The sequence below is a fragment of the Vulpes lagopus genome, chromosome 3 (genome assembly GCF_018345385.1).
Source record: "Vulpes lagopus strain Blue_001 chromosome 3, ASM1834538v1, whole genome shotgun sequence".
Taxonomy (NCBI): Eukaryota; Metazoa; Chordata; class Mammalia; order Carnivora; family Canidae; genus Vulpes; species Vulpes lagopus.
Genome location: NC_054826.1, coordinates 84,633,559 through 84,658,457, shown reverse-complemented (window position 1 = coordinate 84,658,457; position 24,899 = coordinate 84,633,559). Strand labels below are relative to the sequence as shown.

The 24,899-nt window shown below is 38.2% G+C and overlaps 1 protein-coding gene across 1 annotated transcript in view; it reads left to right on the top strand.

The window, feature by feature from the left end:
* Positions 1-643: 643 nt before the first annotated feature.
* Positions 644-24,899, top strand: part of LYST (lysosomal trafficking regulator) — a 174,124-nt gene continuing 149,868 nt past the window's right edge. Inside the window, 2 exon segments of the mRNA XM_041747828.1 lie at positions 644-763; positions 23,401-23,488. The gene's annotated coding sequence lies outside the window, so the exon portion shown is untranslated.

The window sequence follows — 24,899 nt, the reverse complement described above, 5'->3', positions numbered from 1 at the left end:
CGGCGCCTGCCTGCTGGCGGCGCAGCTACTTGAAGGTATGGGATGTTGACAGTGCGCACTGGATACAAGTGTGTTTGAAGAGAGCTAGGCTGAAACATACGCATTTGCGCTGAATGATTTCTACAGCGGCTTCGTTTCCGAAAGAAGCGTACCAATACCTTTGCAAAACTGCTTCTCCCAGCCTCTTCTTCCAGCAGAGGAAGGCTGGCTAGGCTTCCTCGTGGTAACCGGTCCTCCCTCTCCCAACCCCTTCCCATGGTTCTTGTGCCCCCGTCCTCTGGGCCCACACAAGGAGGGCAGGGCGCCCGCCTGTCTATGTTGGATGCAGGAAGCGGACGCCGCGCAAGCGCTTGATGCTTTCCAAACGCTGGTCGCTCTGCCCTGGGTCTGACATAACCAGCCTCGCAGGGCACAGACCGGGCGAAGACCGGAGGCAGGTCCGCCCCGACCCTCCCTCGCGCTGGAGAAACGTCAGGGCCCGGGCCTTGAGGCCGGCCCGCCCCCCCTCTCTTCCCCATTGGCTCGGCGGCTCCACGCGTCACGCCTGCGACGCCGACGCTGCCCTGCCAGCGAGGGGCGGGGCTCGGGACGCGCGAGGCGGGGCCAGCGCGCACGCGCAGGCGAGCGGGACTGGGTCAGGACCGGGGAAGGGAGGCGGTGGTGTTCCCGGTTTCCTGGGTTACCTGAGGGGGCGGGGGTGGGGAGTTCGCGGCGGCGACGGGGGTGGCAGCTGCAGCGGCGACAACGACTCGGGATTCTCCCGGTGAGTAGAAGCGCGCGGCGGCAGCCACACAGCAGGTAAAAAAGGCGGCCGCCGGGCGCCGAGGACGCCAGCCGAGGGCTTGGGGTCCCGGACACCATCCGTGGCCTGGAGACGGAGGATTGGGGGTGGCGGCCGCCGGCCCGAGCTGGGTGTCGCGGCCCCGGGCTAAGCGCGCGGGGGCTCGGCCCCGAGCCGGCCCTCGGGCGTCTCGTCCGGCTCCCGGTCTCCGAGAGGTCTCCCCACGGCGCCCGGGCAGCTTTGGACAGCGGCCGCGAGGCAGGCGGAGCTCCTCCCTGCGGCTCTGGACCCCGGCGGCGGCCACCCGCCACCAACTTTATTTCCTCGCGCGGGGGGCGCGGGGGCCGGAGGCCGACGGGGCCGGCGGCGCGGTGCTGCTGGCGCGGCCGTATTTATTGTCCTGTGCAGTGGCACTCGCTCCACCCCGGCCGGGCCCAGACTGGCGAGCCGACGCCGGGAGCCGGCAGCCCCCGCGCCACCACCCTTGCAGTCGCTCCCGCGCTCCGGTCCCGCGGTGCTCGCCCATCTGTCATCTCCCCCGTGTGCCTTCGTCTGCTGCTCGTCTCATGTCGGTGACATCCTTTGCGGGGCCAGAGGGGCCTCTGAGATACCGGCCGTCGGTCCCAGGGCGTCGTCAGAGCCTTGGCTGTGATGCCCCTTAGCCTCTGGGAGGCCCCCCGACACCGCAGAGTGGAGGTCGGCGGGGAGGAGGCTTTCCGAACTGCTCCCTAGCCTCAGTTCTTATCGGGCTAAACAAAACGTTCCCTACACGCTCAGCAGACCGTGCACACCCAGTGACGGCGCTTGGTACTTGAGGTTTGTTTGAAGCAGATAGAAAATTTTAAGGGAGTTGCGTCTTGCCTTGACTACGTTGTTGTTGAGTACGGACCAGTGTTTCCTTGAACACTGAATGCAGCTCGCATTTTTCCTAGGGTTTGTTTAACAGATTGATAGGACGAACTGAATTGGGCCTTTCTTCCTGATGATTCTTGGCCGCTCTGCTGCTACTTTAAACTTCCACACCCAGAAACCTTATGCTAATAAAGATGTTGACTCTGAGCTTTCATTTTATAGATATAGTTATTAATATGGGGTATTTGTTTTTTAAGAGCTTTACGAGTAGTCAGCAACTTTTTTTCGAGTATCTCTTTGCTGTCCTCCATGTTGTTACTGCTTAAAGGTTGGAGAATTTGGAGAAGAGGAGGGATAGGAGAAAATGAGTTATTATGTAACTTAACTGACATGAAAGCAGTTTGTAAATTATAAAATGATGTATAAATTTAGTAGATATTTATTGAGCATGTACTGTGTGCCAAACAGTTTTCTGAACAGATAAATATCCCCTCCTTCACAGAGCTTGCATTCTTGTGGGGGATCTCAGATAATAAAATATGTGCTATGTCATTTAGTGTCAAGGACTATAGAGGAAAAAGCAGGAAGGAGGGAGGATAGGGGGAGAGGGTTGCAATTTTAACTGGAGCTTAGAATTAACTAGAGGTTAGAGCCAGGAAAGACTTCTCAGAGAACATGGCATTTGAGCCCAAGACTAGGAGGAAGTGAGAAGGTGATCCATATCCCTCTCTAGAGGAAGAGTGTTCAAGCAGAGGGAAAGGCACTTACAAAAGCTTTAAGGCAGGAGTGTACTGGGTGTGTTTGAGGACAGCTCAAAGGCTGATTAGGCTGTGGTGGAGTGAGCAAAGTAAGAGTAGTAGAAATGAAGTGAGGTAAGTGGGAATGGGAAGTCAGCTTGGGTGAGGCCTTGTAAGCCTTTGTACAGACTTGGTTTAATACTCTGAGTGAGAAGGGGAGTCATCCCTTTGAAGAGAGAAGAAATATAACCAGACTTTTAAAAAGGATCATTCTGGTGGCTAGAGTGTAGAATTGACTGGGGCAGAGGGAGGGATTGGGCAGGAGCAGGGGCAGGGGCAGGGTTATCAACTCAGGGACTCTTGCCATAGCTGGGGCTAGAGATGATTATAATTGAGACCAGAGTAAAACTGGTGGAGTGGTTGATTCCTGGATGAATTGGGGGTATACTCAACAGGAGATTTACACTAGAATTTTTGTCTGAGCAAATATGAAGATGAAGTAGACATATACTGAGATGAGGTTTATGAGATGAGCAATTTGATGGGGAGAGGGTTGGGGGGTGCTGAGAGGACAGTAAAATGAGACATTCAAGTAGAGATTATTAGTAGTAGATTCCAGTGATTTTGTATTGAAGACATTACATTATTTTGACTTTATCAGGGGCTTAATATTTTCACTCATGAGCTGCCAACTTTTTTTTCATACTCATTTTCTTTTTAGTTCTTTTGGACCAGCTTAGTCATTGATTTCACCAAGTGCAGTTTTGTTTTTATTTGCTTGCACTCAGAGCATCTGTTTTTTAGTTTCAGTTGTAGAGAAAGCCGTATCACCCAGAATTTCGGAGTATCTTTGCAGTTTGTTCCTGTATTGAACACCTCCAATGATTTATCTTTTCCCAAGTTATGTTTGGATGGCTGGCTTAAGTTCAAGAATTTTTTTTAAGCTTCAGAAATCTCGTTATCAAATGTGACTTCACTTGGCATTTGTGAAATTACAATGGAAATGACCTGTATTTTTAATACTTTATTAATGATTCAGTAATATAGAGGGATTATCCTAATTCTTTAGTTTCGTTAAAAAATGGCTTGAAATAAATGGGCCATCACATGTTAAATGGAGATCTTTTCATCAAATTATGCAGTATGCGGAACAACAGAATTTGGCCTGTAAAACTTGTATCAAAAATATGTATCAGGCCCCTAGAATATAAGGTCTGTCCCTTACATTAAGAACTCAGGTTATAAACTAACATTTTTTTAATGGATTTTCAACCTAAATATATTCTGAAAGTATATCTTAAAACTGTCAGATTAATAACTAGTTTTAAACTGATCTTGGAGTCATTGGGAACACTGTATTCTCTTAGATCCTACTTTCTTTTGCTATTGCTTCTCACCAGTATTTGTTCTTGTCTCTCTTAATACTCCTGGCCTTGATTTACAGTAATTGAGAGAGACCTGATACATTTGGAAACTCTGAATGCTTCTCAGATCTAATGGTTGGGGGAAAATAAAAATCTTATTTAGTAATATGAAAAAGTAGGGATGCCTGGGTGGCTCAGTGGTTGAGCGTCTGCCTTCAGCTCAGGGTGTGATCCCGGAGTTCCGGGATTGAGTCCCCACATCGGGCTCCCTGCATGGAGCCTGCTTCTCCCTCTGCCTATGTCTCTGCCTCTCTCTCTCTGTGTCTCTCATGAATAAATAAGTAAAATCTTTATTTAAAAAAAAAAAGAAAAAGTAATGCTTAAAATGTGACCATCTTAATTAGTGAAGAAAGGAATTAAACAATTTTCCAGAAGGCTAGTCATTGTTCCATTCAAATGTGATTCCTTGAAATTGAAACTCAAAATGCATGAGGAAATAAGAGAACTGCTAGCCACTTTAAATGAGTGGAAGAAATAGATGAATGATAAGAGAGGGTATTGCACATACTTAGAAATGTTTATATAACTAGAGCCACTCATCTTTATAAAGTAAAGAGGATAGAAGATTTTTGCCAGAAACCTGAATCACATATTTTAAATTTAAAAACAGAGTGGGGAGGGGGAAAGCTTAGAAACTATACATTGAACGTCTTGATACTAAGTGATTCCTAGAAAAATTATAGGCCAGATTGCCAAGCAGATGCTTTATAATTTGTGATTAGAAAACAAGGCACTGATTATTAAGACCCAGAATTGCTTTTTTAAGAACACGTCATATTAGCCCCTTGCACACTTTGCCAAAGATATGATAATATTAAATAATCTTTTTAAGCACCTTGCATCTTACAGAGTGCATTCCCATTATTTTATTTAACCCTCAGAACATCCCTGTGAAGTAGTGTCAGAGGAAGAGGACTCAACAGTAGGAGGCCTGGGAAGTCATGAAGGGGACAGATGTGGGAGATTTTAGAAAGGATTTACTTAGATACAGAGTTAAAGAAAGGGAAGACTCAAAGTGGGCTTTAAGGATTCTAGATTGTCTGACTGAGTGAATGGTAATGCTGGTAATTGATCATAAATTTGAAAATATAGGTGGAGGAACAGATTTGGAGATGTGAAATTCATCTATTCATATCAGTTTGGTGAAAATAGTTTGTCAGAACTGAGTCACATGTAATTAAACTTTCCAAAATATGTAGGTCAGCCTGGAACTCAGAAGAGAAGTCTAAACCAAATGAAAAGTCTTCATTCATTCAGTAAACATATCCTTTCAAATTCTTTTGGTAAGGAAGAGAGGACAGTGGGTAGAAGCTTGAGCAGGGAAATGTGATTAGGGAAGGTTTGTTTTTCCTTAAGGATGAAAGAGTCAAGGAACTTTAGTGGACTGATGGAAAGGGTCCATTGAAGAAGAAAGGAAATTGAAGTCACAAGAGAAAGATGATCAGACATAACCTCAGAGGAACTGGAAGGGTTGGGAACAAGATCACAGGTGAAAGGGTTATTTTGGAGAAGAGCAGTGATGCACCTTCCTGTTTAAAAAAAGAAAAGGAAATAGACAGTGAATACTGATATAATATAGGTACATGTCCAGGATAACATCTCTTGTCTCCGTGGAGCCAGGTTATCTGCTGAAATTGAGAAGGAAGGGCGTGGGTTGGGGTATGTTTCATGGGAAAAGTTACTGTTGTGATTGGGAAAGGGGCTTGACTAGGGAACACTGACCTAATTGCTGAATAATGATAAACACCCTTGAAATCACAAATGAGGAAAGCAGCCAATCAGAATGGTTAAGCAGTACAGAAAGCATATAATTAGACTGAATCTAGATGGTGATTGGAAGTGAGCATATGATGTATAACTTGTGTTGGGGGATGGTATAAAGTCAAGGAACTGAGGGTGATAATGAGGTTGCTAATTGAAGGGCTGAACCAGAGGTATCCTGCTTGATTAATGAAGACAGCTAAGCCAAGATGGAGCTGATAAAAGTACAGAACAAAGAGGGTGAAGAATCTCAGTGAGTAAGCTGTAGGATTAATAGAAGTAAAGAAGTACTAAAGATGGAAAAATAGGCACAAGATGTGAGGTCCTAACTTTAAGATTCTGGAGTTGAAACAGTCATAGCTGACGATAAGGGCCAAAGTATGACCAATGATGGTTGGTAGCCAAAATTAATAGTGCTAATTGCAATTGTAATATTAATAAAAACTACTGTTTATCAAATGCTGTATACTAGTCACTATACTAAATGCTTTTTCCATAGTTTATTATACATATTTTTCACAACCACCTACTAAACTATGCTTACCCTCTACAAAGTAGAGGTCATTGAAGAAAAGGAAATCAAAGAGCTCTGAATCCTAGTATGTTGGGATTATTTGTTCTTATAGATAATGAAGCTCCCAAATAATAGATCTTGTATGGAGTGGAAGATAAGAATTATATGACAAAGTTCTCAGTAAATGGAGATGAAAGACTCAAAGTCAGTAGTTGACAACTACAAATATAACTATAATATAGCCTTAAAATTGGATAAAAATGGGATAATAATGATGCATAAGCCACCTTAGGAACCAGGTGATAACCAGAATAATGCTGATCTGTCTTCCTGGCCTGGGATCTGGGTGTATATAGTGATTTATTAAGAGGAAGAGATGAAATGAACCTCTTGTGTAAAGGTAGAGGAGATAGGGCTGTTTCTTAGCAATGGAACTAGGTTTCCTAAAGCTAGAGAGTAAAGAATCCAGGGAGGAAGGAAGACTCATCTAGTCGTGTGTGGAAAATCAGAAAGGGTGGGTGGGCAGGTAGGGTGATCATGTAATTTATTGACCAAACAGGTATTATTATGAAAATGGAAAGAATGTCTTTAATAGTTACTCTGGGACAGCAGGCATAAATTAGGACTGTCGTAGGCAAATCAAGATGTTTAGTCATATCAGTGACAGGTAACTAGAGGAGCTGTCACCTTGGAAATGGGCTGTGGATGTTGAAAATGAATGAATTGAGCCCTAAACTAGAGGAATATGAATGGAACTTACCCAGGATTATTCTCTCTAGCCCTGTAGCATTGCCCTGAAATGTTCTATGTACATTTTGTTCTGTAAGAGTCTGGAGATTTGAAAGAAGTTTTGGATTCATTTCTATATGAAGATTTGGAATCCATTAACATATAAGTGATACTAGAAACCTTAAAAGTGGATGAGATCCAAAACACACACACACACACACACACACACACACACACACACACACAAAGAGAATGAGGAGGAGGAGGACAGAATCCAGAGACTCACCAACATGAAGAAGCTGGCAAAGAAGAATACAACTAGGGAGACTGAGAAGGAATGGTTAGAAGGAAAGCCACAAGAGATTTGGTATTCACAAATCCAGAAAGAAGAGAGAGATTCAAGAAATTAATCTCTCATATGCCTTATGTTCCTCTGAGAGGTCAAATAAGATAAGGACTGGAATGTGTCCATTGGCAATTAGAGGGTTGTTGATCTTGGCCTGACTAGTTTTGGTAGAGAAGTGTGGGCAAAAGTCAGTCTGCAGTACACAGAGAGGTAAGGTGGAGACAGGAAGACTACTTTAAGTGAAGACTACCTTTGAGTAATCTTGAAAGAGGAAGGCATTAACAGGATCTATATATCCTGTGTATAAATATATATATCCTGTATATGTGTGTGTGTTTGTGTGTGTATATGTGTGTATGTGTATATACATACGTATATATATATATATTTCATTCATTCATTCATTCATTTAAGGAAGGCAGTGAAGAAGCCAATGGAGACAAAGGGTTAAAAACTAGGAGGGAGCTGGATTTCTAACCAATGCCTTCTGGTAATGTCTAGTTAGTAATTTTGTTGTAATGGAAAGAGTGAAGGTAAGAGGAAGATACATTTTAAATTAAGTAAGACAAACTTTGTAATAACTACAACTTATCAGAAGCTGAAATAGGTAGAAAATGTTTATTGAAGAGAGAGAATTCCTAATCTGGTGAAATACTGAAAAGTGACATTTAGGTTATGGAATAACTCTAGGATTCTATTTTTTTCTCTACATTTTTTGAGGGAAGGAGGAATGTGTATATAAGGTTTATTAGTTCAGGATTCCTGATCCCATAACATTGATGCTTTTTAAATAACTTGTGTTAGTTTTTATCAAGTAGCTTTGACCAAAGTTTCTCTATATGCAACATTAACACATCTCAGGAACACTGCCAGCACATTTTAAAGCTTGAAAAGTAACAAGAGATAAATTCCATTTTCTCATTCTTCACATGGGGAATCAAAGATCTAGGGATGCTTAATGTACAGATTGAGGCACAGAGCCTCAGTGAGACTCATTCTAGAATTGTATTTCCTACAACCCGCTAGATTTTTATTCTAGCTACTTTATTTTTGCTGAGACATCTTCTCTTTTTGTTCTTTGACTCTGACAGGTTGTAGAAGACAATCTTTTTATTATTTATTTTTTTTAAGAATTTTATTTTATTTTATTTATGATAGTCACAGAGAGAGAGAGAGAGAGGCAGAGACACAGGCAGAGGGAGGAGAAGCAGGCTCCATGCACCGGGAGCCCGACGTGGGATTTGATCCCGGGTCTCCAGGATCGCGCCCTGGGCCAAAGGAAGGCGCCAAACCGCTGCGCCATCTTCTCTTTTTGTTCTTTGACTCTGACAGGTTGTAGAAGACAATCTTTTTAAATAAGTAAAATAGAGGTCCTAACGTATGGATTTATTGTGGTAGATGAACAAAACACTCTTTAAGATTTTACTTGAAAATTGTAAAATGTTATAAAATCATTTTTATTATTAGTGTAAATGAAAGGCTTGGAAAAGTTGAACTTTCTTTTAAGGTGTCTCTTTTGCAAAGTCTCTTTTAAGAAATCTCTTCTCCCTGGTACCTGGGCAGCTCAGTCATTTGAGTATCTGACTCTTGGTTTCTACTCAGGTCGTGATCTCAGAGTCCTGGGATTGCCCCTCCCCAGCCCCCACCCCCTTTAGGCCCTGAGCTGGCTTGTGTGCTCTCTCTCGCTCCTCTCCTAAATGGGTAAAATCTTTATTTTTTTATTTTTAAAGATTTCATTTATTTATTCATGAGACACACACACAGAGAGAGAGAGAGAGAGAGAGAGAGAGAGACAGGCAGAGGGAGAAGCAGGCTCCATGCAGGGAGCCCGATGTGGGACTCAATCCCAGGTCTCCAGGATCACACCCTGGGCTGAAGGCAGCACTAAACTGCTGTGCCCCCCGGGCTGCCCACTAGCAATCATTCTTGACTATCTCTGGATATTTCAACTGTCTAAAATCATAACAGTAATATTTCTCTTATATGGTACTTGTAAATATTAAGTTATATGTAATTATATTTGATATATAATTTAAATATATATTGTATGTCATGTTTTTGGACAATGCTTGAAGCCTAGTATACATTTGGTAAATATTGAGAAATATTAATTTTCTTTACTCTTTTGAGGTTTTTGTTTCTTTGACATATTATTTCTTATTTATTTATTTCTGAAACAGAATTAACATAGTGTTATATTAGTTTCAGGTGTATGATGTTATGATTAACAATTGAATATGCTACTCAGTGCTCATCCAGGGTATTTTTAAGCCCCTTTATCTATTTCATCCATTCCTCTACCTACCTCCCCTCTGGCAACCACCAGTTTGTTCTCTGTATTTTAGAGTCTGGGGTTTTTGTTTGTTTCTCTTTCTTTCTTTGTTCATTTATTTTGTTTCTTAAATCCCACATATGAGTGAAATCATAACATATTTCTCTTTCTTTTACTTGACATATTTTACTTAGCATTATACTCTCTAGCTCCATCCTTGTTGTTGCAAGTGACAAGATTTCATTCTTTTTGATGGCTGAGTAATATTCCATTGTATATACACCCCACATCTTCTTTATGCATTCATCCATTGATGGATTCTAGGGTTGTTTCCACATCTTAGCTATTGTACATAATGCTGCAATAACAGAAGTGCTTATATCTTTTTGATTAGTGTTTTTACTTTCTTTGGGTAAAGGGGTCTTATGGTAATTTTATTTTTAAATTTTTATTTTTTATTTTTTATTTTTTTTATTTTTAAATTTTTGAGAAACCTCCATATTGTTTTCCCTAGTTGCTGCACTAATTTGCATTCCCACCAACAATGCACCAGGGTTCCTTTCTTGTTCCTTTCTTTCTACATCCTCACCAACACTTGTAATTTCTTACCTTTTTTATTCTAGCCATTCTACCAGGTATAAGGTGATATCTTATTGTGGTTTTGATTTGCATTTTTCTATGATTAACAATGTTGAGTATCTTTTCATGTGTCTGATGTCTGTATATCTTCTTTGGAAAAATGTATATTCAAGTCCTCTGGCCATTTATTAATCATATTTGTTTTTTGGTATTGGCTTATATAAATTCTTTATATATTTTGGATATTAACCTCTTACCAGATATATCATTTGCAGATATCTTCTGCCATTTGGCAGGTTGCCTTTTCATTTTGTTAATGGTTTCCTTTGCTGGGGAGAAGCTTTATATTTTGACATAATCACAATAGTTTAATTTTGCTTTTGCTTTTTCTTGCCTTAAGAGATATAGCTAGGAAAATGTTTCAGTGGCTGTTGTTAGAGACATTACTCTGAGCTCTCTTCTAAGATTTTTATGGTTTCAAGTCTCATGTTTCGGTCTTTAATCCATTTGAGTTTATTTCTGTGTATAGTATAAGAAAGTGGTCCAGTACAGCCTGTTTCCCAGTGTATATTCTTGCCTCTTTTGTCATAGAGTAAATGGTCATATAAGCATGGGTTTATTTCTGGGCTCTCTCTTCTGTTCTGTTGATATGTTTCTGTTTTTGTGCCAGTACCATATTGTTTTGATTACCTCAGCTTTTTAGTATATATTGAAATCTGAGATTGTGACAGCTCTAGCTTTGTTCTTCTTTTTCAAGATTGCTTTGCCCAACAGTAATTCATGTATCCCTGTGTGTGTGTGCGTGTGTGTGTGTAAAATGAAGTATTACTTAACCATAAAAAAAAAAAAGAATGAAATCTTGCTATTTGCAACAACATGGATGGAGCTAGAAAGCACTATGCCAAGTGAATTAAGTCAGTCAGAAAAAGGCAAATACCATATGATTTCACTCATATATAGAATTTAAGAAACAAAACAAATGAGCAGAGGGAAAAAAAGAGAAAAGAGACAAACCAAGAAACAGATTCTTAACTATAGAGAACAAACTGATGGTCACCAGAGGGAAGGTGGGCAGGGGTTGAGTAAAATAGGTGATGGGGATTGAGGAGGGCACTTGTCATAATGAGTACTGGGTGATGTATGAAAGTACTGAATCATTATATTGTACACCTGAAACTAACATAAGACTGTATGTTAACTATAGAATTAAAACAATTTTTAAATACTAAAAAAAAATTGCTTTGGCTATTCAGGGTCTTTAATGGTTCCATATAAATTTTAGTATTATTTGTCAATAGTTTTGTGAAAAATGTTATTTTTTCTCTACTTTTAAGCCTGTTTTTTGGCATGTTTAACCATGTCCCACCCCCACGAGTGTTGTTGGGATGGATTTGCTAGTTTTTTTTAGGAATTTGTTCTTGTGCTTAACTGTTTCAAAGTTAAATGTGTCTTTGCTTATTGGAAATATATTTTCATTATTAAGTATTTAAATTTTTTGTTGTAGCATTTGTTTTTTGGCCAAATATGTTTTTAGCAATTTATTTAGCATAAGTGAAATCGATTCTATATGTTCATTTGAGTATTATGAACGTTAAAAATTTTTTATTTTTTTTATTGGTTCAGCATCATTTATTATGTCAGCAGAGCTTTGGCATAGGAATGTAGATTGTTGTTTTAAAATCTCGTCCATATTTTATATACACAAATGCACATATGCATACATACAGCTCAAATGTGTCACATATTCACAAAATAATGAGGTTTAAAAATGAATTTTGAAAATGAAATTGTATTTTCTTACATTTGAGTATTATGAACTTTTAAAGAACAATAATAGGATATTAATTTTTTTCCTTTCTCATCAGTCTTTAAGATTGCTCTCATAAAAATGTGATTTGCTACAATAGAATTCTTATTACCTCTGTAGTTCACTTGTCTGAGCTCCTTGGATGGAACAATAATAATCGTAATTGCATATATATTATTCCAACAGAGTAATTATTATACTGAGTTTGGATGAGTACGAAATTAAAACAATGATAAGAATGATTTCCTCTTTTATTATATTAATATGGCTTATTTGAAAGGGCAACAAAACATTTATCAGTTCATAAAATGCATTCATTGTTACTGCTTCTGGGTATTGATTCATTGGAGTGCATAGTTCAGTGTATCCTGGCCAATGGCAAAAGGAGGTTTTACTGGTGTAACTTGTAGAACAGCTGCTTATACCTATCAACTTGCTCTTATGCTACTTTTTAATATTTGCTTGTCTAGACTTTATTAGATCTTTAATGCATTATAGCTCAGAGTTGATTAAAGATTAAAACCCTTTACTGTTTTCTGGATTTCCTCTTTGGTAATGTTTCCAAAGATGGTAATGCTGGTTACTGTTCTTGTGATTTTTTTCTGTTAGCCTTATTTCAGTATTTTGGAGAATATTTCTGGAATCATGTATTCCATACAGCTGAAACATACTTATTTTCTCTACACTTGACTTCTAAAAATACAGAATCCCGGTAAGGTAGTTTTGACAAAACTTGATTATGCATAATTTAAGGAAACATTTATAATGTATAATTTTTTACAAGGTTTTACTTATTTATTTTAGAGAGAGAGAGTAGAGGAGGGGGCAGAGGGAGAGGGAGAAAATCTCAAGCAGACCCTGCACTGAGTGGAGCCTGGCAGGGCTTGATCTCAGTACCCTGATATCATGACTTGAGCCGAAACCAAGAGTTGGGTGCCTAACTGACTGAGCGACCCAGGTGCCCCTAGAATGTGTAATTTTAATCTTAGTTGAACTTTGATGTTTACTGTTACTATATTACTATTTCCTGAATGCTGCACTATCATGAAAGTTCACAGCCTAAAAGATATTTAGAGATCTAGTTTTGTTTTTGTTTTAATGTGTTTAAGAAGAGAATGGGATACAGAAAGGTTAAGCATTTTGCCTGAGATCCTAAGAAGTGTCTGAGGCAAAACAAAAAACCAAAAGTCTCGACTTTTAGTGTAGTATTCTTTCTACTATGCCACTAACCTATTGAACATTTTAATACATTTTAAGAAACTAATCTCATAGCCAAAACCTTATACACTATGGAAAGTGATGATGGCTGGTTTCCAGTATGTAATTAATTTATACCTTTAGCCCTTTGTCTTTACATGTGTCTAAGTTTATACCTTGGTGGTAGAAACTAAATTGTGATGATACTCAATGGAGTAGAAAAAAAAAGTGTAGGTTGAATCTGAAATGCATTTGCTTAATATATTACTTTTCTGTTTTTGTTCTCTATCGCTCTCATTCCCTATGCCCTTGTCTCCTACTATCTATCCATCTTCATGGATGGTTAGAGAGCACTAGATTAAGCAGCTAGATCTGAATTTGATCTCACTTAATTTTTCTTGATGTAAAATGTTTTATAGCAAAAAAAAATGTTTTATAGCAGTAAACACATTTGTACTTGACTGCCTCAACTAAATGATTTTTAGAAGGGAAGCTAATTTTCACTGTGTCTATAAGAATTATGAAGGAATGAGAGGAAACTCTTGCTATATACACTTATGTGGTGTCTTTAAAACTTGTACATATCTGTTCAGTATTTCTGAAACTTATTTTGTGGAATCTTTTACCTTATACAGAATATTTATTAAAAACTACTGATCATTATGGTGTTGCTATATAAATTATTTTTATTTTTTTCATTTCACATGGAGGATAAGACACCAAGCTGTGTTTTTAGTGTCTCTTTAGGAGGTATAGAAAACCATTATTTATAGAATTGATTTTAAAGAACTTCTAAACTGTATATTCTGATTATAATCTCTTTTTTAAAAAAAGATTTTATTAAGAGAGAGAGAGACAGAGTGATAGAGAGTAGGGAGGAGAGGAGAAGCCGACTCCCCGCTGAGCAGGGAGCCATCCACAAGTGGGGCTTCTGGGATCATGACCTGAGCCAAAGGCAGATGCTTTTATAGTCTTTATAGGAAGAATAAACATCCAAGATTTTATTGCTTAAGTTTTTTGTTTTTAATCTAAAATTCTTTTGGTGAAGTTTTTATGTATTTCTATAGTGTTTTCCTTAGCACCTTAAATGCTTGCTAAGGAACAGAAAAAGGCTTTTGTAAATGTGGCTATTTATTTCCCAGAGGTTTAGCTGCAGGAAGATTTCCTGAAGGAATTTGAATATTAGAGTGTTTTTCTATCAAAGTTAGTATTAAGTGGATTGGTGTTGATTTTTTGAGCTCTTACTTTTGTGGCACTGGGTTAGGCAAAACAGTTTTGTTTTATTTTAATAAAGGAGACCCAATTCTGCCTTGCTACACGTGGCTGGGCCAGCTTTGTCAAATGAGGAGCCATGATGACTTCTCTGTAGGCCAGTCACAGGTGTCCAGGCAGGCAAGACGGAGAGTGGTAACCAAGATGTGAGCTTAGGGAAGGGAAGGGAAGCAGGTGGTATTGTTTGTCAATCCTCGAAATATGAAAAAAACAGTATGTTCACTTTTCTGGGGCCACTGCTTTCTTAGATTTCCACCCTTTGCCCCCAAACCACTGCCCTCTTTATTGTATTATTTTCTTTATAGCCCATACAATTCTACATAAATTGAAAATATTTCATTCAGCACATTTTTGTACTTTAACTTAGCCTAAAGGCATAATACCGAATAAAAGTAAGAACAGTTCAATTGTTCCCCATCCCCCATGTTTACTGGTTAAGGATTATTATAGCCCTACATTTTTAATATGGAACATCTACATCAGAGCCAACTTCTATCCCTCTTTTGTTGTGATTCCAGTTAGAACTGAAGGTTTTACTTCTTGTTAAAATGTAAATACTTCTTTCTAGGAGGAGCAGAGTTTTTTGTTTTCTTTTTTGTCTTTGCTTACTTCTTGATATAAATGAGAAATGTGGAAACACATAGAGAAAGATAACATGAAGCTATAGAATACCCTGAGAAGTTTGGGGTGGAGGGATATTTGCCTGGAGGAATGAAACAGCATAGGACTGAGAGGCAGGATTACTAAGTTGCACTTAGTGCAACAAGCAAAAGTTTGTAGAGAGGTTTTTTTTTTTCTTTAAATTTTATATATTTATTCATGAGAGACACAGAGAGAGGCAGAGACATAGGCAGAGGGAGAAGCAGGCTCAATGTGGGACTCAATCCCAGGACCCAAGGGTCACACCCTCAGCCAAAGGCAGACTCTTAACTGCTGAGCCACCCAGGCGTCCCTGTAGAGGTTTTTGAAGCTTGTTTCCAGGTGAACACATTGCAATCTAGTAGACTTCAGTAAAGGTTCTGGGTAACATTTAGAGATAGTATTTAGTGTTAAGGAAGCTTCTTTGTCCATTGTCTAATTTTTAATTGACCTAACAGAAGAAAGGCTGTGTCTTCTAAACTTGGCTATTTTAGTTCTAGTTAATTAGCTCTAAAAATATCATGTAACTCCTAAGACAGCTGTTGTGGGACCTAACCATGGGACCATGGACCTGTGGGCCTCAGTTTTTGTCACCTGTAGAATGTAGGGTTGGAGAGTATGATGTCTAAAGTTTCTGCCATTGTGAGAATGTATGATTCTAACATATTGATACCTTTATTTATGTTACTCATGAAGTGGCATAGTGTTATCATTGTTTTTCTCTAAGGGTTTTTAATTTTTAGTGATGTGTTGCAAAGAATATATGAGACCTTTGGGAAAGTTCATTAATCAGTCTATATTCCATATATACTGAACTCTGGAGAAGATGGGATTTAGCATAATAAGTAGTCCATAATGACCAACCCTTATTTTCAAGAAGGCTGCTTTAAATCACCACAGGTTCTGATTCAAAAGAATTCATTGAATATTTGTTATTCTGTGTAGTATTGTGTTTGATCCTCACAATAATCCTGTAGTTGATAGTGGTCTCCTCCTTTTTGGTACATAATACATTTCTAAAACATATTTTTCCAGTGGTAATTTCTCTAATATTATTTTAATTAAGAAACTTAGATGCAAGTACCTAATATTATTTTTTAAATGAATTTATCAGGATTTTGGGCACTTGGTGAAAGTTAGGAAATGAGCCCTTCAGATAACTATCATTTTATGAAGAAAATGTATGATTTCTAATTAGGCTGTAAGAGTAAATCGTTCATTACTATTAACTTTCTCATTGTCTTTCCTCTTCTCCTTTTCTTTAGAAGTCACAAGACAGGGAAAAGACAAAATATACAGGTACTCCCTACTTTTATTTTCAGAGCTTCCTTGGAAACTATGTAGTCATAAAACCAAACATTGACATTTTCATACTGCTCTGGGGAAAGGTTGTAATGATCTCTTTCTTCCTCCAGATGGCACTCTCTGCTGTCACCTAGCGCTGAGCACTTAAAAGGAACTATATTTATTTACCAAGAATGTTTACTAATGTTATATAATCTTTGAAGATCCACATAGTAACTCTGTGGGATAGATGTTTCATGGAAAAGGAAGCCAGACATCACATAGGTTTGTGTGGCGGCTAGTAATTGCTACATTCGCCCTCTTCTGCCTTTATTTTCACCACTGTCACAATGCTGCCTGTTTGACTATTCACAACAGATTCAGAACTTAGAAAAAGAGAATGAATAAATATATTAGTAAATATTTATTGAAATATTTATTGAATAAGTAATAAATTTTGGTTGAATTTATGAATGAATGAGTGAGTGACTTGATAGTTCTTGGGGAGGAAGCCTGGTGACATAGGGAGTCCCTCCCTTTTTTATTTTAAGATTTTATTTATTTAAGAGAGAGAGTGAGAGAGCATAAGCAGGGGGAGGGGAAGATGGAGAGGGAGAAGCAGGCTTCCTACTGAGCAGGGAGCCTGATGCCTGAAGCTTTATCGTAGGACCCTGGGATCATGACCTGAGCCAAAGGCAGAAGCTTAACCTACTGAGCCACCCAGGCAACCCCGTAGGGAGCCCTCTTTGTTGTGTTGTTGAGCTTGAGATTTTATTTTCAGTGGTCAATGTAATGTTATTGGTAGCACTGATTAAGACACAGAAATGACAAGGTATTTAAAAATGCCTAAAACTGGAAAATATATGAAGGGATGACTTGGCATAGGGAGAGAGTGTAGTAGTTTTATACTGTGTGTCAAGGAAATAACTATGTCAAAATCCACAAGACTAAGGGTGATAGCTTAATTGTGTGCTCCTTTGGATAATAGGTTGTGGCAATTAATCACAGAATCAGAATAGAGCTAAGATACATAGTCAACTATCCAAATGTCTGTGCGGAGTCTTACTCAGTAAAAGCAGTGCTGCTATTGACTAATTTTATTGACCATTTCATTTTACAAAGGTTAAGGAAATAAGGAGGGGAGCTGATAACTCTGAGACTAAATTTGACTATGAGGGCTTAATTAGACAAGTGAACATAATGGGAATCCTGAGAGAAAACCATATCATTCATTTAACAAATTCAAAAAATAGTTGTGCCACATCCTCTTCTAGATGCTATAGATTTTGCAGTAAATGCAACAGACAAAATCCCTGTCATCAAGGAGTCTTCATTTTAAGAGCTAACAATAATCTGTTGTCCAAAAAACTAGTCTCGTGGTTACTCAGCTGCAGTGATCTTAACTTGCATTTTAGACACCTGCTTGCAGGGTTACACACTGGGTGCTGTCATCATCTGAAACTGCTTGTTTCAGAAATCTAAAAATTCTAATATCCTTCATTTCCTCATGTTTTTTTCTTTTTAATATTCCCTCATTTTTTATTCTTCAGTCTCAGAGAGATTGATTGCCTGCCTGCATTTCAACTTGTATATCAACATCTGCCTAGCCTATTTCTCTTTCCTAGCCAATTTGTATCCTAGTTTTGACCATATGGATTGTTCTCTCACTTGTACCTTAATTCTCTTTCACTTAAACTTCTTCCTCCCACCAAAACTCCCATTTTTACATCAGTGATACAATCTGCCTTATCTACTAGATCCAAGCAGCTGAGCCCTGCTGGAGAATCTCAAACATCTGAGAAGAGTTATACTATCCGAAATTCATGGCTTTCAACCTCTGCTGAGCTCTCAGGCCACCAGGGGGTCCTTTTATTTATCCTTGGTCACTACTCTCTCCATCATTTTCCTGTTCTCATTTTGCATTTTGATACCAAATGTATCATAATTCTGTCAGGGGCTTCACTTGAGCTTCTCTTTGTGTCTGTATGCTTTTCTTCTCCCCTTTTCTCTCTTCCTTTATATTTTCAGCTTTTACTGAAATATCACATCCTTCATGAAGCTTCCCTGACCACTCAGATTGGATTCAGTGTCCCTTATCAGTACACAACACCTGTGTATTGGTTTGCTTTTGCCACCATAATGGAACCTTCTTGAGGCAGAGACTAAAATTATTTTCACATTTTGTATTCTTAGTGCCTAAAACAGAGTGAGTGTTTTAGTAAATGGTAGTTAAATGAATAAATAAGAAACAGGAAGGGGAATGTGGAGGAAACCTGGAATATAGAGAATTAGAAAGACAGAGTTCCTAAATCTTAAAGTAAGGGTAGATAGGATGCCATGCATATAGTCTCCAGAAGGGAAAGTGCAGATAAGATGGCCATAGTAGAGTTTTATTGAACAGTTGGAAATAGTATGTGAAGAAAAGAGCGAGGCAATGTGGCCAGTTGAACTCATATTTTAAAATAATATGTGCAGAAGAAGGAAAGAAGGACATGGAACAAAAATATATGGATGTACATACAAATATCTCATAATATCATATAAAAGAGGAATACAACCCAAAGAGAATAATGAGCCGAGGTTTTGAAAACGGTTAAGGCTGACCATTTACATTTTATATAGAGAGATGAAAACAGCAAGCAAATAATAGATTTTTGTTTTAAACAAACTGGACCCCAGATGGTAGCCACACATGTGGTGAATATGGCTTAGTACAGAGAAGTTGAATCACTATGTTTTACATCTGAAACTAATGTACCATTGTGTGTCAACTATACTCAAAAGGAAAAATTAAAAAAAAAAAAGCTGACCCTATAATTGGATACAGAGTAAATGAAACTTCCCAGCTTCTGTTTTGTTTCCAAATTCTCTGACATGAAGAATGATCTCCACACAAATTAATAAAGCTACATGTAAGAATAATAATAGAAAATTTAAGCCCACGCACAATTAGAGAGGAAATTGTACCAGAACCTCTGGCTGCTCTAAATGTGTTCACACCTCAGGTTCAGATTCTGTGAAAATGTGTTAATGTCGTTGATGAGCTGGTAATCTTTGAGCAACTCTGGGGAATTTGAACGCTACCGGAAGACATGAAGAACTAAAGTTCCAAAAAATTATAAAAGAACAACATAGATTCCATAGACTTTAGTGAGCTTGATGTTACTTCCACAAAAGATTCTAGAGATCGATTTAAAAGATTCTCAAATATTTACAGAAGGGAAAGATGAGCAGTAAGAGTTACAAGAGTTTTGTAAAAATAATTCATTCCAGATAACCCAGTTTCCACCTTTGGCGGGGACGCTGCATGCACAGATGGGGAGAATGCTGTGTCTCTAATATATCTAGACATCTATTTGACTTCATCCATCCTGTCATTCCATGCTTACGAACATGTTGGGAATTGGACTGTAGTACAGGTTCAGGGATTGAACAGCTGAAACTCAATTACTAATGGCAGCCTCCTGGGAAGTCTCTTCCAGGTAGCTGTTTTTGACCCTGTTCCACTCATCAGTTAACACCGCCTCCTACTCCTTACTCTCCCCCTGGCAACCTTGCAGTTTATTTCACCAAGAAAAGAGATGCACCCAAATCTTGGTCCAAATCTTGGTCCATCCACAGCCAGATATACTGACCTTCCTGTGTGTGTGCTTATGTGTTCTGTCATCCTTTCTGTTCCATTACATGAACTGTGAGTGTTCCTAGTATTCGTGCATTGCATCCTCTTCCTACTGCCTGCTCACTGTTCCTGCAGTTACCTCTCGTTCTAGTTTTTCATCTATTTTCCTTTCTCCATTGGAGAAAGATGTTATATAAACATGCTATAATAGTAGCTTACAAATATGCTATAACATCACTTATAAAAAGAAAAAGAAAACAAACCACAACACCTCCCCCATCCCATGTTCTCTTCAGCTACCCCCAACTCCTTGCCACCCTTTATGGCAGAACAACTTCTCAAAAGAGTTGTCTTAAGCTCCTTGCCTCCGCTTCCTCATCCCCTTTGCCACTCCACTGAGACCACTCTTTGACAGTGTTGTCAGTAACTTCCCTGTTGCTAAATCCAGTGGTGGGTTCCCAGTCTTTATCTTACTCAACCTTTCTGCCATATTTGATACAGTTGGTCAGTCTTAACTGTTTCAAGATTTTTTTTTACCAGGCTTTTGGGAGGCACCAATTTTCTGATTTTTCTCCTGCCTACTTGCTGCTCCTTCTCGGTCTCCTGTACTGGATCTTCCCCCTCCCTCTTACTCAGGATGGCTAACCCCAGGGCTCAGTCCTAGAATCTCTTCTCAGCTTCATTTGCATGCATTCTATAGGTCTCCACTGATCAGTACAGTAGCCACTAGCCACAGTCCTGTCATTGTAGAAAGTTCTGTTGGACAGTACTGCTCTGGGTAATTTCATCCACTTAGTCCTGTTAAAATACATCTAGATACTGATAACTCTCAAATTGATTCACCAGTTCCAGCCTTCCCACCTGAACTCCAGTTTGGCACATCCAGGTATCTACTGCATGTCCTTTGCTTGGTTTCCACACTACCTGTCAAAGTTACCATAGCTAACATAACTTGATTTCCCTCTCATCCTGCTCCCTCTGTCAGTCTTGTCTGTCACTAAACAGCACTGCTCTTCACACAGGCTTAAAAAACCTTATGGATTCTCTGGGGTGGGAGGCCATTCTTAGGGAGAAACAGTTCCGGTGGGGGACACTTCTATTTAATCTTTCCACATCTTACTTCAGTCCCTGGCCAGTGTGAATGAGTGTCTTTTCTCACTCTGTAATACTCTTTAACTTCTTTTGCACTCAATATCCAATGCATCAAATATAAACTAATCTCAAAGCCCTGGAACACTTTTCCCAGATGCTCATGTGACCCATTTTCATACTTCATTCAGGTTTCTGCTCAGATACCACCTCTTTAGAATCCTTGTCACCCTATCTGAAGTAGCATTCCTGTCACTCTGTATCCTTATTCTGTTTTATTTTTTATAGCATGTAGCACTGCTTGACATTACAATATGTTTGTTTTTCATCTGTCTCTACCTCACTGGAATCCATAAGGGTAGGGATTTTGTTTTTGCTCTATTCCCAGTGCCAATAATAGTAGCCGGTAGCTAGATAATAGATAATAGATAGTAGCTAGATAATAAATATTCAATAAATGTTTGTTGAATTAAATGCCATATTAATGAAATTTCTGATGAAATAAAACTAAGAGGTGTAGCTAACACACTCTCAGCTTTTTGCTTTTTGTTTTGGCCATTCCTATGTTATACTTTACTGGTCACTGTATTAGAAAAACTTATTATTTTCCTGAGATTGCTTATATGATTATTTTATTTGTATGATCATTTATTATTATGCTTTTCATTTATTTTAAGAACACAAAAATTCTTGTAATATTGTTGCGAGTAAGTTTTATTTATTATGACATTATAATAGTTGCACTGGAAGTTGAATATGATAGTAATGATGATTTTTAAATTTAGCATTTTAGCTATAAAATAGAAAAAGTAATAAGACAGGGTCCCTGTCCTTAAGGAATTCATGACATAGGGTTAGAGAAGACAGTCATAAGTAACTATAGGGTGTTTATGTAGTTTAGAAACAGAGACAAATACATATAATGCCCCAAGGACATCTTCAGTCTGTTTTTTTAAACTATATTTGCAAACTTCATGGATACCCAGCATAATACAGGTTGATAAAAGTTGGAATGCAGCTGTGTTTATCAAGGGTGGTGGCAGTATAAAGGAGGTCAGAACTGACTGTGCTGGCTGATAGAATTACAGTCTTGGATAGAGTGAAACTCCATGGACATCCAAGCTGGGCTATGCAAAATATAGATAAAGAAGCCATCCTGGTTTAAGAGCATTAGATAAGTCCCGCTGCATACCCTAGAAATGTCCCCTGATAACAGAGAAAAACAGATGGATCCAGTTGTCTGTCAGCTTCCACTTGTAATGATCATGCTGGAATGAATCACTGTAGCATTTCAAGGTGGACAGCTGTACCTCTGGTAGTCCAAATTAGAGGGTAGTAGGAGTCACAGCAATTAGTCAAATACCGTCTTTATGCTCATAATTTGGTTGATAGTTTCCCCTTCTGTCCTTCTAGACTTGAAAATATATGGTTGATTTTTATTAGCTGAGGATGCAGCAGGAGCAGGTGTGGAGAGTATATTGAGACTTCATTCTTTTTTCATTTGGTTGGGCAGTAGAAGCACTGGCTGATGGTGCTTGGAGTGCAGTAAGAGGACTGAAATCCAGCCTGGGCTTGGATAGTTGTGTGCCCGATGGAGCTGCTAGTCTGGGGAGAGATGTTTCTCTTGCATCACGAAAAGCCTTGTGTGGTCTTAACAGCAGCTAATCCCATTTCCTGCCTCCTTTATCCTGAAGTGCCCAGAATAATGTGGTACAAGTACTATTTACCAAGCTGAAGGGAATTCAAGAAAGTTCTCTAGACTTGGGCATTTTGAAGGAATCAAAGATAATGCTGATTTAAAAACTTGTTTTGAAATAAACATTCATGGCTGCCTTGTATTTGTAATAAGGAAATATTTTCTATGCCTCTGCTTAGTCACAACTATAGAGAAGGGGAAAACAGGTAACTCAACAGAAGCATTTGTTGCTAGCCCAGAAGTAGGAATTTATACTTTAGTATTCAGAAATAGCCTTCATTGTATTGTACACAAAAGGTTAATTCATTTTTAAAACTTCAACAAGGATATGAAATTTGGTGGTAGTTTATTCATTGTTTGGTTTTAGTATTTTTCTGAGTTTTCCTATATCCTCAAATACCTTTCACTTTTACAGGAGAGTAATGACTTGGCTACCCAAGTGTGTAGGTGGTATTCCACTGCTCCAGGATTCAGTGTTAAGGAGACTGTTAACTGGTCTGATTCTCCTTCCTTTATAGTTAACTGGTGATTTACCTGGAGGTTGTAAGGAGTTGGGAGGAGAGGAGGAATAGGGTGCTGTGATCAAGCTGCCTTGTTCAGATCAAGTATGTTCCAACACTTCCTGTCTCAAGATTCCATTCTTGGAGTTCTAGAAATTTCTTAGTGTGTCCTTCAGGTTCAAAAACTTAGTTGGCTTCTCTTATATGAAATATGAAGATTGGCCATAAGTTTTTGTGTCAGAACTTTATTAAAATTATTTGTTTCACTGTTGCCATTAATATATTTTTCTATTTTTAAATAGGTGAAGCTTTATTCTAAGAATATTTATTTCATCTGATTCATGAGCTCAAATTATAAAGACTCAATGTTACAAAAGTGTTGAGAGATTGGTAAGTATTTAATGTAATAGATTTAAGCAGTCAAAATACTTGTTTCAGTCTAATCCTTTGAAACTATATAATTATGTGACATAATTAAACCCCAAAGTACAAACAACTAAACTTTCAATTAGTAGAGATGGACATGTAAATGTGGCATATTTATACAATGGCATATTACATAATGGTTTAAAGAAACAAACATTATGTTGAGAGGAAAAATAAAGTTATAAAAGGATACATATAGCATACTATTTATATACATTTTTAAAATAGTTAAAACAACACTGAATATTTTTATGACTATAAACAAAAAATTATAAAAACATGTATAGAAATGATAAACACCAACTAAAGAGAAAAAGAAGTGGGGTGGGGTGTGGCTTTCCTGTACTGTAAGGTTTGATTTCTTTGCACACACACATACACACACACACACTCTCTCACTCTCTCTCTCAGATCTGAACACAGCATAATGTTAAGACTTGCTAAATCTGAGTATTGGCTATAACTTCATGTTAAACATTCTTTGTACTTTTCTGAATATTTGAAATATTTTAAAAAATCTTTAAAAAATACTATACAATCATCTTTTCAGTTGACATTCAAAGTAGCTGAAAGGCATTCAGTGAAATTCAACATTACTATTAGATGAGCAGGAAAAAAATGAATATTTTCTTAATGTGCAAGGCAAAAGTATCCCCCCTCACCCCTACCAATGTTGTTCTGTTAGTGCTAATAGTTAGAAGAGTGGAAAGTGTGTGAATATTGGAAGTGTGTGGATAATAAAATTTTCGTTATTTGTAGATGATAGGGTTTTATATCTGGAAATTTCAAAAAGAATGAGATTTCAGTAAGGAGCTTGGATATATGCTTACTATATCAAAATATATCTACTACTTATTTGCCTCCTACATACCAGCTTTCTATCCTAATTTGATTATATAATGGAAACAAAATCCCATTCAAAATAACAGCAAAAGCTACAAAACACCCTGGGGGAGACCTAACAAGAAATGTGTAAAACTTATTATATGAAGTGACAGCAGTTTCTACCACAAGGACATAGAGGATAAATGTGCAAGTAGTGTAAGGATGTTCTTTGCAGTTCTGTTTATGATAACAAAAACTAGAAATAGCCTAAATATTCAATGAGAGATTGGCTGCATAGTTAATAGTACATCTATATAATGAAAAACATGTTATATATACATGCAGCAGGACACCAGGAAGGTAGCAAAAAGAGTAAGAGAGAGCTCATGTGAAAAGATTTCCAAAATAGCTATATGAATCAAAACAGGTAATAGATCATTTATATATATAATACCCTATTTATTTGTGTAACTGTGTCTGTGTCTTATGTACATTTAAAAATCAGGAATAACATATATTTCTGCATATTTTATAATATTTTATGTCAACC